The sequence below is a fragment of the Pholcus phalangioides genome, unplaced genomic scaffold, assembly GCF_987345545.1.
Source record: "Pholcus phalangioides strain wild (caught in Gottingen) unplaced genomic scaffold, Ppha-v1.0 ptg000009l_1, whole genome shotgun sequence".
Lineage (NCBI taxonomy): Eukaryota > Metazoa > Arthropoda > Arachnida > Araneae > Pholcidae > Pholcus > Pholcus phalangioides.
Genome location: NW_028301602.1, coordinates 25,381,489 through 25,399,164, shown reverse-complemented (window position 1 = coordinate 25,399,164; position 17,676 = coordinate 25,381,489). Strand labels below are relative to the sequence as shown.

General features: G+C 34.8%; 1 protein-coding gene across 1 annotated transcript in view; it reads left to right on the top strand.

Moving 5' to 3' along the window:
• LOC149082602 (gonadotropin-releasing hormone II receptor-like) overlaps window positions 1–17,676 on the top strand; it is a 95,256-nt gene that overhangs the window by 10,469 nt on the left and 67,111 nt on the right. The gene's annotated exons all lie outside the window — the stretch shown is intronic.

Genomic DNA, 17,676 nt, shown 5'->3' with positions numbered 1-17,676 from the left:
CCGTGTTCTTGGTATGACTTAGCGAATTCCAAATCACATGAGTGGATGAAATCTCTTCATTGATCCGCTCTTGTGGTAAAAACACATAACAAAAAAGAGTAAAAGTTTACACATAGCCATTTCTAAAAACATATCGAATATGTACTAAAATTTTTCTTCTTTTAGAGTTTAGCGGTCCAATCAAAGTCTGTTTTCGTAACTTGAAAGAGACCTGAGTTGTCACAAAAATTTTGTTCTTTTATAAGCATTCTTTGCAACTTCCATCGAAAAACGATACGCCATTTGTGGATTGGAAACATGTGCTTTTGTTAAAAGAGACACGTAGGATGCGTATCGACTCCCACGATAAATACGTATTAGAGCTTCCAAAGGAATCGAGTGACTTCGTGCATCTCGTGTAATCACCCGGGATTGATTTCGTGGAGAAATAGTTTCAAAGACATTCTCATCGGTCGTTAGTTACAATGAAACGTACACAATACCCCTGTTCATTGAAGTCCTTTCGATGGCTTACCGATTAAAGCTGGCTCGCGACGATGGAAACCCGATGGAGTCGTATCTTGTAGAGTGAATTCCCCCTGAATGAAAACTGATGTATACCCTGATTTACATAAATTAAGTAGAAAAATACCAAATTAGCGATTATTCAGAAAGTTGCTTGAATTTTTACGCAACCATTAGGATAATTAGTACGCATTTTGAGGTGTCAGTTCGATTTCATTGTATTGGGGAAGTAGCTTCAGTGTGATTACCCTGAGCCGCAATACAGCATCTACAGCGATGTCCCAAGCTTTAAATCATGGTTATGCTAGCATTTCCGTTAGTGGAACGCATTTCGGGACTACTTTTACGAGCCACATAAGAGCTAAATAATCTCTTCGTGAACCAAATATGATTGAAAAACTATTTATTAAAAAGTAATTTGGGCGTGTACAATTATTTTCGATGTGCTTTCTGAAAAATTATGATGCAATTGTCAAATAATGCAAGGGTTAAGACAACTAGCTTATGCGAAGATTAATTGAGAAAAGAAAAATCAATTGCCTCGGGAGGAAGGAAACGAAAAACCTGACATATCAGGGTTGAGCAAATCTATGGTTATGGCCCGTCATGTCCAGGACATGTAAAAATTCCGGCCGGGCGTGTATGCTATTTCAACGACATGCCCGACGCGGGCATATAAAATCATCAAAAAATTGAAAATTGAAACCTTTTCGCTTTTTAATTTATTCACAGACGATGTAATCCCACACACATTCGTGAAATTACCCAGAAATAATTTGTTTGACAGCCATGATACAACGTGTAGGCAACGTTGTTTCGGTGTATTTTCACGGACGTATATATATTATACGTCACTTACCCCGGCCCCGCAAATAAGATTCGCCCGGCCTTATATATATAAATATATACATATAATAAGGTAGCAGGCTGGTGGGGTAAGCCAGTTGCAGTATATGGGGGCCTCATATACTACTACTACACCGCACACCAACTCTGGTCACATATCGCCATACGGCAATTTCCAACCAGTGGTGTTGGGTGGGAAATGAAGGCTCCATATATCGGTGGTCGCCCTAGGCTCTGTCGGCAGGTAAAGAACTTGCTTCTAATGTTCTATGCCCGGATTCGAACCCATGGACCTTGATGGTAACCTTCGTAGGAAATATATGTGTATATACAAAATTCAATAATGAGAAGATGCAAATCGCATAGAAAATTGGAATCGAATGTCAAAAGTGGATAGTTCTGTTTTTATTCAGTAGGTGACAGTAGGGATCCCAGCATAAAACAGTTTTCCGTATTAATAATAGCAAAGTATGAATATGAAATATGTACTCAAGTAAATCCAGTGATAATATTTTTCAGTCATGCAAAATACTGATTCGAGCATCGATTACTTAAAGTTGCATGCCTGGTCGGGCAATTGCGAGGACCCCGTATCTCCGCCCATGTCCAACTACGATCAAATATCATAAGTATTCAAATTTTATGCAGCAAGTGTGTATTCGGTTTCAGAATCCTGCTCAAAATACATGTTCGTGGTTAGTGAAGCCAAGAAAAAAAATTTATATGCGACCATTATTTCATTTGCTTTTGAAAAATAGTTTGGTTTGAGTTTTACATAACATTGTACCATGAGAAGCAATTAAAATGAAGTTTCTGACATTGTAATTAAACCAGATTTTTAAAGAAAGAATTTGTTTTTGGTCTCTTGAAAAATTTCGTTGCATAGAACCTCGAATTTTTTTCCCCGACCTTCCAATTTCTATGGTTATGTGAATACAAGTGATTAGTTTCGGGCAATTAGAAAGGCTTTCACTGAATAGCCGTTGCTCCCAATGGCTTAAAACTTCGTAAATGACCCGATTTTCGAAAATAGCGAGACATACGATCAAGGATATTCTCGCCAAGCTTAATGATGTTTTTATGTGTTCTGTAAGCACTGTGTATTCTATTGGTTATGTGTAAGCATTAATAGTTTCGAACCCCTTAAGTACACATTAGAGAAGTTGGTATCTTGAACAAATATGGAACTCGTGTTTGTGGAGATCGTTATGTTGCATGCTGCAAAATTGACTGGAGATACATGTATATATCTCCGTAAGAGGGAAAGAGTTATGAATATATCTATATACTGTATCTTATTGCGAATTAATCCTATTCAAGCTGTATTACTAATGTAATATTGGTTGGTTATGATTTACTGTCGGTGATATGTTTGTCTGACTCAAATGCGTGTGCGACCGAAATATTTCACATTCATAATGTATTAATGAATTGGAATTCCAACGACCCAACAACCCTGGAGTAAGTAAGCAAGCTGTCAGGGATGCCAGAACAACATGCTGTGAAAGATATTTTATTTCTACTTGGATGTAATTCTTTACATCAAATGACAGTTAATGACGAACTCAGTTGTAACGAATTTCGAGGGACTGGGAAGTTTGACCAAAAAATATGTAAGAATAATTTTGTCTATTTTCTTATGATTCTTTTGATTTTTCGATATTTCTTAATTACTTTTCATTAAAATTATACTTACTTCCCGAATTTCCTAGAGGCTGAGAATTTTCCTCGCATCATCTCATAATCAGCGCGGGAACTAGAGGTGGAAAAGAGGGACAACTGCCCTGTATTGCAAACTTGAGGGGGAGAATTAAATTTTGAGAAAGAACACAAAATATTGTGCTAAAATTATCAAATTTTACAGTGAAGTTTACTTTTCTTTATGTAATCATTTGCATTTTTATATTACTTATTTTTTACTGCTGGAAGAAGGTCTCCTCTAAATGTTTCAATTTTGCTCTGTCTGATGCTTTAATCTTCCAGTTGACTCCAGCCACTTTTCTGATCTCGTCGATCCATATTTTTTTTTTCTTTTCGAATTTTTTGACAAAAAACATTTCTTGAATATGTTTACACACATTGGAAGAACGCAGGTGACGCAGGGACACGATTGAAGTGTTAAAAATTTTCAACGGGATAGATAAAATTGACCATGAGCTATTAATTCATCGTCAATCAACTGCTTCGATAAGGGAACAACGACAGTATGGTTCAGTAACGAGACGATTCCAGGTTGTAGCGTCTCAGGGAATTGTTTTTCTAATAGGGTTGTGAATAAATGAAATAGCTTACTCGAGGTTGTTGTTAATTCTAACACAAATGACGCATTTTTTTTGAATTAGAGATAATCTCGAATTTATAAAATTAGATTATCTCTAATTTTCTGCAGACTAATCAACATGATCAAGACAACATTGAAAATAACATTCTTAAATTCAATAAAACTATAGCTTCATATTGTGATCTGTAATTTTGTGAAAAATATTTATATAAATATTTTTCAGTATTCATATAAATACTTTTCATAAAAATTCTGAAAACATTCTCATCCAATTACATCAGCTTAACTTAAATCATCGTAACTTACACAGCAATATTAATACTGTATCAAAAATTGAAACTAAATTTTAATACCAATAATATGTTTTATACAAAAACAGTTTTGGGGCATTAATGTTTACAATTTATTTTTTACTACATTAACATTCCTTAGCGCATACGCTATAAAAGAAATTCTAACATTGCATTTTATTTTAAAACTGAATCATTTTTAATAGGCTTAGCATTAGAATTATAGCCTTTTTCTCCGAGATGGGTAACATCAGGTTTAATCAGAGCATTTGATAAGAAAATCTTATTTGATGGTTCCGCTATCAACAGATTCAAAAAAAAATATATAGATGAATGAATAATGACTGGATGTGATTAGAATTCACTTCATCGTATCAGTTAGAACAAACTTATTCTGTTCTGTTGTCGACGATATCACTTTTTGACTATCATTATTCCAAGGCAATTAAACAAAACGGAAAATATATATTTAGTAATTAGAGTATATCTCCGATTCAAAAACGAAAGAAAAATTTCTTAGACTAATTATTACAACCTCGAACATTGAAAAAAGATTCAATAGTTCAAAAGTTTCATCTTCATATTCTGAAATGTAATGCCAATTTGTAAATAATTTTATAAAAGTTAGGAAAAATTTTCTAATCCAATTAAATCAGCACTTAGAAAGTAATAAAATTTTGTATTAAAATCAATATATACTAAACTTTTCATACCAAAAATATTTCTATGCAAATATAACTTCGTCATTAATGTTTAATAGATAAACATTCCTTAACACAGGGGCGATTAATCCCCGTCCCGCGGGAGAAAGCTGACCCACCAAGCGGTTTCTTTCGACCCGCGAAGAATGTTCCGGTAATGAAGTATCAGTAGTAAACGGCTGGCCATATTTCCTTCACATAAAAATGCGTGAAATTGGGATCCATATGGGCCATCGCCAATTTTCACCAAAAAAATTAAGAATGGTGAGTAAAATTGCCAATTTTTGACTAAAAACTCGTCAAGGGGATTAAGGTTGCTAATAATAGCCCAAGAAATTCACAAAGAAAAGTAAATTTGTTAATTATAGCCAAAAAAATTAACAAAGACTAGTAAAGTTGCTAGCTATCGTTAAAATGGCTAAAAAAAACACCAATGGAGGGAAATAAAGAGCTACATGAACTTTACTTAAAATGTAATTCATAAAAAAAAAACGTGTTCGACCAATATATGAGATGAATTTATGTTTGTCTAATTAAAAGTAATTATGGTGTAATTAGAGACATAACCATCATAAAAAAAAATCTTCGTCTTTGATTTCAGTGGAAAAAATATAAATTCGAGTAGAATTCGTTGAAAAATCATAAAAAAAAATAATACATCATATAGAAAAGTCGGAACGAGAACAAAATTACGGGAATGCTCCATAAAATTTAGGTCGCATTATATATACTCCAGTTTCTGGCTCCCGAGCGGCAGAAATACCATATATCTGGCCCACGAAGTGAAAAGTTTGAGCACCCCCCGCCTTAGCACATATTATAAAGAAAATTATAATTTTGCATTGTATTCCGGTACTGAATTATTTCTAATAGACTCAGCATTATAATAAAAATATTTTCCCTCCCCTATGGGTAACATCAGTTTTAATTAGAGCATTTAATTAGGAAAACTTATTTGATGGTTCAGGGATCGACAGAATCAAAGATAAAAAATAATAAAAGAATAACAGGATGTTAATGGAATTCACTTGATTGTGTTAGAACAAACTTTTACTCTCTTATATTTTCGACATCATTTTTATGTTTCACTATCATTACTCCAAGGCAAATGAACAAAACAAAAGAAAAAATATAATAAGAGTATCTTGGATTCAGAAACGAAATAAAAATTTCCCAGACTAATTATCATAACAGTGGGCATTGAAAAAAGATTCTCAAGTTCAGAAAATTACCACCTCATCTTTAATCTTCAATTCTGTCTATTTGTGAGAATATTTTTTATAAAAGTTGTGTGTAAAACACACACTCTAATCCAACTAAATCAGCATTTAAAACGCAATAATCCTATGTTAAAATTAATCCTTTGCACTCGAGAGATGACTCTCGGTCACCACTTGATTTGATGCGGTAACTGAACACCTCCTAGAGATAGAAGGCCTCCGCAGTCTGCTTGTTACGTCAGTAAGTAGTCCATTTTCCCACAGAATATTTAGGGAAAAATAATTCGCTGCTCGTTCCAGTATCATCGTTGTGAGGAAAAGAAATGATCGGCCTCAGAATTGGTGATTTCTATGCCCCACATCCAATCACTATACGGTATTTGTGAGCCAATCCAGGAAGATTCTACGCCAAAATAAGAAGAAACGAAATAAGATGCTGCGTTTTAAAATGTGCGGAACTTGCTAGGTAGTCTGAATGACGTTTATGGCAAACATTGCAGAGGCCTTCTATCTCTAGGAAGTGCTGGGTAACTAAAACGGTAACGATGTTTATTTATGTTTGGTTTGGGCAATATCGTTTCTTGAGTGTATTAAACAATACATGCGTATAAAACCACTGCCAATCTTTAATCTTAAATACATTTTTTATATTTATTGTTATGTATTCGTATTCACGTTAGTTTGAACTCAACAATCGTGGCAATAGGAATATTATTTTCAAATTACGGAACCCAATAAAAATGAAATACGATGAAGGAATCAGTTCAAGTGAAGATGAGTTCGATTTTTCGTTCATGAAGAACGAAATTACGTCCATGCATAGACTACTTGACAATAGAAAGGAGGAAAGCAGTGATGAAGATAGCAATGAAGTAAGAGGTGTAAGAAAGCGAAAAATCAGAGCAATAGATAGGGGAATGTGAAAGCGGTAGTGATTCCACAAAAGAGACAGAAAATTCAGAATGGATAACGTGCACAGAATCCGAGGAAATACCGCAAAAGAATATTAGTTCGGTGAATATTATGCGAAAGAGCCGCAGGACCGCAAGTATCTCCAGACATAAAAGAACCATTAGATTTCTTTAATTTATTTTTTATTTATTTATTTGAAGTATAAAGATATATAAAATGTTAAAATATAAAAGTTTTGAACGTTGAATTGTGTGTGACATCATTTTATGCTAGCTGTAAGAATTGCGAGTTGCTGTGGTTTGCCCAAGTGGAAAAGGCCTCGAGTGCAAAGGGTTAATACTAAATTTCCATACCACGAATACAGTAGAACTTTGTTAGTTAGAATTTTTGTAATTCGAATTTTTACGAACTCCCCATGAACTTTCTATCCAACTTCATGATAAAATGTGTTGTTTAATTTAATTTTTTTTGATAATTCGAAGTTGGAAGACGAAAAACATGATTTTTGTATGAGCAAATTTAGTTTTGAAAAATTCTACAAGAAAAAACATTTTTTTTTACCAAGTTGTTAAACAACAAATTTTGAAAAACAAATAAAAATTTGAAAATTTTGTTTTTCCCTACTCTTTCTTCGATTAATTAATGTCCGATTTAACATTGTTCAGCTGGAGTGCAGCGAGAATGTGTATCACTTTTGATACCGATTATACTCTTAAACCTATAGATCAAGGTGTGAAATTCAAAGTCTGGATCTTTTTGTCGTCATTGGAAGTACGGAAAGTATCAGAAAGTTCAGATTGCAATACGTAAATGGAAGTATATTTCCTTGACATAGCCCAAGAATGTAAAATTTGGGAAACAGAACCATAATAGTATTTCCGCAAATAATGCTTTGAGCATGGTCGCGAAATTCTGCACTGATGCCGATTTTTCAGAACAGTGGAATGATGTAGCATCTAAAATCAATTACATATATGTATTATAATTTTCGTAACCGATGATGAAACTTTAATACTTTATAATTATTGTCGTATGTGAATGTTGATGTTTAAGTTCTGATTTCCAGTCATTTTAAAAATCCAGTGGAGATAAGTTGGATAATTCGAACTTTTTCCCAGTGACTTTGGACTTCGAATAACTAAGTTCGACTATTTCTAGACAAAAAATTATTTCGAAGCAATAATGTTTAATATATAAACATTCTTTATCACATAACATAAAGAGAAAATTCTGACACTACATTTAATTCTGAAACTGAACTATTCTTGATAGGCATTAGCATTGGAATTGAAGCCTTTTTTCTTCCCGATGGATAACATTAACATCAATTTTAATTTCGCCTAAAATACCAAAAGGTGTTTAGAGGTGTCGCGAGTTCGATACCCTGTTCGTCCTTGTCAGAAAACTTTCCTGACACAGGGGTACAACAAAAAACGGCGACTTGACCGCAGCAAAAAATTGCTACCGCAGGGAGTGCCCCATCGAGGGGTTAGCCCACCAACCTCTCGATGAGTATAAAAAAAAACAAGCCTGCCGTTCGGAATCGGCAATAAATTGTAGGTCCAGGTCTAATTAGCCCTCGTGTGCAGAAAATCACCGTGGTGCGACAAAAATGATCAAATGATCAAAAATGATGTTTTAATTAGAGCATTTAATTATTAAAAAAAGTTTTGATGGTTCAGGAATCCACAGAATCAAAAAAAAATAAATAAATAAGCTCCCTTCGTAATCAGAACAAACTTATTCTGTTGTTTTCGACAATATTTTCGTTTACTATCATTATTTAAAGACAAACAAACGAAAAAAAAATTAAGTCACAGTAATTTTGGTATCTGGGATTCTTAAAAAACGAAACAAAAATTCTCAGACTAATTAGAAAATTCTCAGAATAAATTATGATAGCTACGAACATTGGACAAAGTTTCTTGAGTTCAAAAAAATTACAATCTCATATTTTGTTCTGTAAAGTTGTGAAAAATCTTCTAAACCAATTAAAGCAGCACTTAGAAAGCAATAATCCTCTATTAAAATACATACTAAATTATTTTCATAACAAGAATATTTCTGTACAAAAAGTATTTTGGAGCATTAACATTTACAAAATCGACTTTCCTTAGCACAAAACATGAAGATGATTTTAACACTGCATTTTTATTCTGAAATTACATTATTCTTGATAGGTTTAGCATTAGAATCGAAGCCTTTTCCTTCCCTGATGAGCAATATCAGTTTTAATTAGAGCATTCAATTAAGAAGACTTATTTGACGGTTCAGGCATCGACGAAATAAAATATAAAAATTAGTGGATATTAATAGAACTCACTTCATTGCGTTAGTTAGAACAAACTTATTCTGTTCGGTTTTCGACGGTATCTTTTTTTTCACTATCATTATTTCAAGGCAAACAAACAATACAAAAATGACTAATAGTAATTGGAATATACATTGGATTCAAAAACGAAACAAAAAAATTTGCTCTCTCTCTCTCTCTCTCTCTCTCTCTCTAGTAAATGGTGGTTAAAAGCAAACCTCTGGAAAATTAATCATCTGCGGCATAATTATGTTTCAGGAATTCCATTCATCGTCCGCACTCCGAGGTTTGTGAATAGAATTTTTCATAGTTTAAATTGAGTATTGGGCATTTCTGATAATGATAGATCTGTGAAACCATCCATACCTCTTTTGTGCAGAAACTTTCACTTTTTTGTGTGCATATATTTAGTTTTGGGCTATCGTATCGGGAATATAATAGGTATCATATTATTTCATTAAGGTGAATAGAATGTGAATGTTATCTTATGTTATCTTTAGTTTCTTAATTACATCAACTAATTTTGATCTTAATTAAGAATTCGGTATTTTGAGATCGAAGCGACGATAATACGTGCAGTTTTGTTTGAATAACAGATTATTTTATCAAAAATGTTTTTAATTATTACCTGATTTCTATACTACAAAAGAATGATTACTACTAATAAGATAGTAAAATCATCTCGTAACCTTTTCTTACGAACCACTTTTATTCCGTTGGAATAAAAGTGCGTCACATAATTTTGTGTTCATGAAACCTAACATTGCGTGTATTGAGAAGTGCTGTCATCTAGCTTTCGCGTTGTGAACGGATAAATTTGCAAATGAGTGGGTTTACACTTACTCTAATGCCTTTCTCTATAGAGCTGGCTGTATAGCTAAAATGATCTTTTCGCTATCGCTCTTGTGTATGGTGGACAATATCGATCAAATATACGCCCAAGGTAGTAAGAGGCATTGCGAATCGGATATTTTCGATAGCTACAGAGCCAAAAAATCACTTGCACTGTCAGTTGTGTTGTCAATTTTTGACCCGTCCGTGAAATTTGTCGCCATTCTGATACTGCTCCCGTCGCCGCACCACCCATTCTAACCCGGTGCACTGCCGGGGCGATACAGGGATGGTGGAGCCATTGAGCTTGGCGTTGCTCATATGAACTACAGTTCAGCATTCAGCACAATGTCCTTGCCGATGTGTAACAGTCGTATCTTCTTGGCCTCACAGTCCATAAATCTACACAACGTAGGATTTCAAGTGGCAGCATATCGTTTGCCGTGGCTACGTATCACAGCACACTAGCACGGCATCTTGCTTGGTTGATCATTTCATTCATGAAAAAAGAATCCCGTAATCCATCTTCCCGATTATGTTATAATAATGTCCCGAATTGTCCTTCCATATTTTTACCGAAGCGTACTTGAATTAGTAACCTCTACTGAGATCATGAATGAAGATAGTTTTCACATTCTACAATTTCAATTATGACAATTATGACAATAAATTGCGAGAAATTTTTTTTTTTAATGTTTAATAATTTCTCGTAAATACATTAAGATTCAATGTGATTTGGATTTTTATTTCACTATCGGCTATTTTCCCTCATTTTAGCAAATATTGACGATTATGCTGATCCCCTGGATAGTTTGACAATGCCTAATGGTCATTTTCCCGAATCTCTATGAAATAGGGTCAGCATATTTACGGCGCTTCTAAATTTTCGCGCGTACATTGCTCATTAATAGTTTTGGATGTACATATCGAACCATTATGACCCATATTTCCAGTAACTTTGGTCATCCCGACATTTCCATAAAAATTGTGTTTTTTTTCCCCCCAATTTAAATGAAACACGTGCAAATATTTATTCTATACTGAAATCAGATTAAAATTACTTCCTCCAGTTATTAAGTATGTTATGATGGTTATGATTAAAACGGCGCTTGACAGGCGAATGGTTAGAGAGCCATCTTCTCACTGTGCACGTCTAGGTTCGAATCGCGATTCGGGCATGAATGTCTACTAACCCTAACAAAGTTCTGGACAGATCGTAAAGACCGCTTTGGAATATGTGATGATCACATCACATGATTTAAAAATAATACATACATATATATATATATACATATGTGTATGCATGTATATATATATATATATATATGCATATTCTTCACAAATATTTGTCATGTTTAACTCCTTAACGATCATAGACGAGATATCTCGACTCGATGTAAATGAAAGAAATACATTAGAGAGAGTTCTTTCTCTCTCAATTCTCTTCATTGGTAATAATCCTGTAAACAAATTTTTTTTTGCTTTTTTTTTTCTTTACACCATAGCATTATATTTTTGTATTTTCTCCCTCGCTACGGTTTAATGATTAAAAAATATATAGTATTATATGTACATAGGGAAAGGGTAGCTTAGATAGGAACAAAGATCTGAAAAACCTGCTCCTTTCTCACGTTTTTTTTTTCCTTTATTTCTCATACAATGGCACCAATTTTCGAGTTTTAGTTCAACTGCATGCCATCCAAATTTGTTGCCGGAAGCCTGTACATAAAGGTGTCATTTCCCGCCATTTGACAATTTCAGTGATTTCAGCCATAACTGACTGTTTTTGTTATCTTTAGCATCATTTTTTGCGACAGTCGCTTATTTACCGTATTTTCCCGTATTTAGCATCCCAAACTGCCATATTTTTTACGAGGAAATGTGGTTTGTCTAGTTGTAGACAGCTCAGAGCAAGCGAACGTAATTCATAGACATATATAAATATTTTAAATATTTCTCATTATAATTTCGTTTTATTCCGTATTTATACTCGAAACAGAATAATGTTAAAAAAAAAATTATCACCCATAATGTGTTTTCTTCTTCCCCAATGGATTATAAAGATTATATAGTGATTTTTTATTTATTCCTCTACAATGAAAAATTATCTTATAAAATGTTTTGACACTATTCAGTGATTCAATCTACAATTGAATAAAAAAAATAAATGATTTATTTTTCTTTATTATTCAAACATGTTTTGCGTAATGCAATTTTCTTGATCGATTTTACACGTGAAATTTACTTAAATATTTCCAGATAAAAAGAAACTGGGAAATAAAATTCGGGTGAATATAATAGAGAAAAAAAAATAAACTATTTAACAAGCACTGTCCTAATCTTTTGTTATATTATCTATTTAAATTTAATTATGAACTGTTTGATTATTCTTATTTTTATATGTTTGAGTTTAATTAGAGCAGCGAATGTATTGATACAAGAATTAATTTTTTTTCCCGTCAGTACAGAAACTATTATATCTATTACTTCCTTTTTCAGACTAAAGCAATATCTAATGCCAAGTGGAATAATTTTAACTCTTACGCAAATTCAATCGTTTTCACAATAAAAGTGGAGATTAAATACGTTCTTTAATTTATAAAGAGATAAAAATAGTACCAATTGTTATATATCTTGCAATTTTAGCTTCAAACAATAAAAAAGATTCATTGTGTATTTGCCCGTAATCAAGAATGTTGATGATTACCACAATTTTCATCATCAGCGTTCAAATAAAGTACTAACTATATTGTTATGAAAACTATGTAAGTAGTCCTTATTTATCATTTATCGTGTCATTTTTTGCTTGCAGATAGTAATAACTAGGGCAGGGAATCGATTAAAATTTTTAACTGGCTAAAAGAAATATTAATCGATTAATCAACCTATGAATTGAATTTTAATCGAATACTTTTTGTGACCATATAATATTAATAGATGCTTTAAAAATATAATTTATTGATTTCATTCACCTATTCGGTAGAGGTAAGCATACATAAGAATAGGTTAAGAATTTAAGGCTGCCGCATTCAAGCAATTTAATATATATACACTGCTGGCCACCGTAAATGCAACACCCTGAAGGAAGCATGCAAATAATATGAAATTAACAACATGCATTAGCGGAGGTGAGATATGCAAATGATTAGAATTTCAGCGCAGACGCACATCACGCGCGCCTGTGGCGCCACTTCAAAGCGCTATTTCAGGCTTGGAGATTTCGACGATTTGAAGTACGGCAATTGTGTTTTTCTTGTAGTTTTTCCAAAAAAACGATCAATTATGCCTCGTAGAAAACAGCGATCATCTTTTGATCAAGTATCCGAGTTCGACAGAGGAAGGATAGTGGCCTACCGAGATTATGGATTACGATTTCAGGACGTTCACGATTCAGGACGTTACGATTCACGACTACCAATTTCAGGGAAATCGGTAGTCGTGTTGGACGACTACCGACTAATTCGTGTTGGACGAAACCAAACAACTGTAATGCGGATATGTGATCGTTGGGTGCAGGAGGGTACGACCAACACCCCCTAAAGAAGAGGGGGGGTGTTCTTCTTTAGGGGGTGTTGGTACGACGGACCGACGTGTTCGATCGCATCCACCTCAGTGCACCACTTCACGTGATGATAGGCGTATTGTGCGTATGGCAGTGACGGATCGCTCAGCCACATCACGAACCATAGCACAGCACATTCAGTCTGTACCGCATCATCCAGTGTCTGCGCGTACCATTTGTCGCAGTTTACAGCAGAGTGGTCTGTCCGCATGACGTCCTTTGCTTCGTCTACCCTTGACGCAGAACCACAGACGTCTCCGCCGCCAATGGTGCGATGAAAGAAGGATGTGGACGGCACAATGGATGAAATTGTCTTTACTGACGAGTCACGCTTCTGTCTGCAACACCACGATGGTCGGATTTGAGTCTGGAGACACCGTGGAGAGAGGATGCTGAACAGCTGCGTTATGCACCGCCACACTGGTCCTGCACCGGGTATTATGGTATGGGACGGTATTGGATATCACTCTCGCACTCCTCTAGTACGTATTGCCGGTACTTTAAAAAGCCAGCGCTACATCTCCGAGGTGTTGGAGCCAGTTGTCCTTCCTTACCTTCAGGGCTTGCCCACAGCCATATTTCAACAGGGTAATGCGCGACCACACGTGGCACGCATTGTCCAAAGGTTCTTCGTCAATCGCCAGATTGAATTGCTTCCCTGGCCAGCTCGCTCTCCGGATCTTTCGCCGATAGAAAACATGTGGTCCATGGTTACTCAACGATTGACCCAGATTACATCCCCAGCTGCCACACCAGATCAACTTTGGCAACGCGTGGAAGCTGCTTGGTCTGCTGTACCCCAAGAACACATCCAAAGTCTCTTTGAATCAATGCCGAGGCGTGTGGCAGCGGTGATCTCCAACAATGGCGGCTACTCTGGCTACTGATTTTGGCAGGAACCACACTTCACAGAAGTCTATAAATTTAATCATTTGATGCTTGGTCAACATGTTATCTACGAAATAAATATTGTTGCGATATCTCTTGTCTTTCTTGGTGTTGCAATTTGGGTGGCCAGCAGTGTATGTGCTGAACATAATAATTGCCAAAACTTTTGATTTCTTCACTTGGATCCTATCGTATTTTTTTAAACGGTTATTTTTGGTTATTATTCACAGATTTCGAAACTACTTTCGATTATACTGTAGATTTTTTTTCTGGAAACTCCTCTCGAATGGTACTTGTGAAAAGATGAGCTGACGCTTGCGAGAATACGAAAAACTACTGTTCATAATGGAAACAATAAATTTTTCTAAAACTCCAATCACACTCAATTTGAAATGGGGATCATCAATTTTCGATGAATCGAATTCTGTAAAAGTATTGATTCAAATATTTTTTAATTTAGTCTCTTATCCAAACTGTTCTGCATTAAACATAATTTATAAGACATATTTAATCAGTTTTTTCAAACAAATCAAGTTAATTCACAAATTTTTAATTAAAATTTTTATCGAATTAATAGAGTCGATTAGCTCAAGTAAAATTTTTAACTAATCGATTAACCGACCCGATTAATCGATTAATTGTACCAGCCCTAGTAATATCGCATTTCTCTGTGAATCTCTCCTAATTAACGACAAACTTGGCAAATCTGGCGACAGCTCCGATAATTTGGCGGTGTCATAACGCCAACAGTTTTGTTAAGTTTTCTTGAAGACGTGTGCGTACGTGTGTGTGTGTGTTAGAGAAGTCGCTCTGTTTTCGGCGTGTTTGGTCAAAATCTCTGCTTGTGAATGCCTGTAAATAGCTGTTCTGTGAAATAAATTTGTGTTGTCCTTCGAAATGCTTCGGGCTTTGCCATCTCTAGGGCTTGTGAGAGACATTATCCTGAACAATTTCATTCAGTACGTATTTCTTCTCGATGGAATATGTATATTCCATCTATATATCTTGCAATCAACTGTCTACCAAATAAGCTTAAATAAGTATTCGTTAAAATGATTTCCTTTTGTGATATCTAGTTATATCTCAATTGCGAAAGCCGACAGTACCATAAACTTCATGAAAGCACAACCTAATTACTTCATAATGGTGAAATACGGTTTTTCGAGCCATGAGGAAACCCTATATTCTATTGTTCAAGCTCAGAAATCGATATTGTATATTCGATAGACCTATTTATAAAAGTTTCTATTCCCTCCCATCCTGCCACTATCATGTGATGTACGGATGGCATACCTAAAATTAGGTCATGGTGTCAAATTATTATACAAAAGGTTTTTGCGAAATCCGTCGGGACACATAATATAGCTTAACCCGATATTCTTACTATCTTGGATTATATAGGTAATGGATTTCCGGTGTAATTACGAGCAATAATTCCTAAAATATTTCACCTATCGTGTAGAAAAGAGATCCGGTAATCAATCCTGAATATGTGAATAGCATAATATTTTATTAGATGCAGGCCTATCTGCTTATAAAAATGGTGTTAGCTAATTTCTTAGAAAATAACTGCAACTAACAAAAATTGTTTCAAATGATGTCACGCATTTTATTTTAGCACCTATCCAAATAATTAAAAAAAGTATTTCTGAATAAATTAAAAAAATTAAATTTATATCTTGTATATATTATATGTTTTTCAAACAGTTCATTCACGGTCACCCCTCTTTTACGCACGATTTTTTTTATCCCACCGGTGTCCGCAAAACAGAGGTTTTACTGTATAACTTTATGGGCATTATTTAAATTAAAGGAATGCCATTATTTCTACAAAACTAACCAAGTTACTGTCCATGTAGAAGGACTTAGATTGATCCACTGGAATATCAGATTGAGTAAACTGCATTAACCATCAAGCTTGAGTAAACTGCATTAACCATCAAGCTTGAGTAAACTGCATTAACCATCAAGCTTGAGTAAACTGCATTAACCATCAAGCTTGAGTAAACTGCATTAACCATCAAGCTTGAGTAAACTGCATTAACCATCAAGCTTGAGTAAACTGCATTAACCATCAAGCTTGAGTAAACTGCATTAACCATCAAGCTTGAGTAAACTGCATTAACCATCAAGCTTGAGTAAACTGCATTAACCATCAAGCTTGAGTAAACTGCATTAACCATCAAGCTTGAGTAAACTGCATTAACCATCAAGCTTGAGTAAACTGCATTAACCATCAAGCTTGAGTAAACTGCATTAACCATCAAGCTTGAGTAAACTGCATTAACCATCAAGCTTGAGTAAACTGCATTAACCATCAAGCTTGAGTAAACTGCATTAACCATCAAGCTTGAGTAAACTGCATTAACCATCAAGCTTGAGTAAACTGCATTAACCATCAAGCTTGAGTGACCCTGCATACTTTAGCGTCATTTTGTTGCATGACAATGCTCGTCATCATCCATGACCCTTCAGTGTGAGGATGTTTGGCATTTTCTCCTATGGACCCTCCTTAGAGGAGAATTTTGCTTAATTGACTTCTGCTTCAGTGTTTTTTTTTCTTTTGTTCTTTTTCAAAAAATAGTAATCATCACACATAACTCATGGTACCGACCAAGGCTATAGAATTAATGGGTCGTGTCTAACTTTTCGCCCGTTCCATGCTGAAGCATTGCCGTGCTAAAAACTCACGCTATGAGAAAGCAGGCAGGTTCGCATTGTTGATAGATTTGCGCAGCTTACCCAATGCGCCATTGTAGTGTACCAACTTGGGACCTTCAGAACGAATGGTATTTGTCAACCCTTCTGAATATCTCTCTGAATTCTCGTGACGCATCAATGTCAAGCCACACAACCATAACGAATCACATTCTTGACGGTTTATTTTAGCATACCCAATGTGTCATTGTATACTGGGGGTGCACAAGCTTTTCAGTCCACGGACCAGAAACTAGTCTATATACGGTGACAATATGACCTATTTTATGCTACATTCACCCTAATTTCCAGACTGTCCTGACCTTTTTCTAAATTGCCCCGTATTTTCAATGAAGCTTACATGAATTTTATTCTTTACTGAGATCAAGGATTGAGATAATTGCAATAACTTAGAAATTGCACCATAGTAATTATGAATAATTATCACAATTAATTATTATGTAATAAATATATTCAACTCAAATGTTCAACACGGTGAGAAACCCTCTATTTCTCAACACTAGCGATTTTTCAACGATTTCAGAAATAGTTGGGAACTATACCTTTCATAACATTTTTGGCTGTAATTGGCAACCTTATCCTTGAAAATGTTTTGGCGACAATTAGAACCTT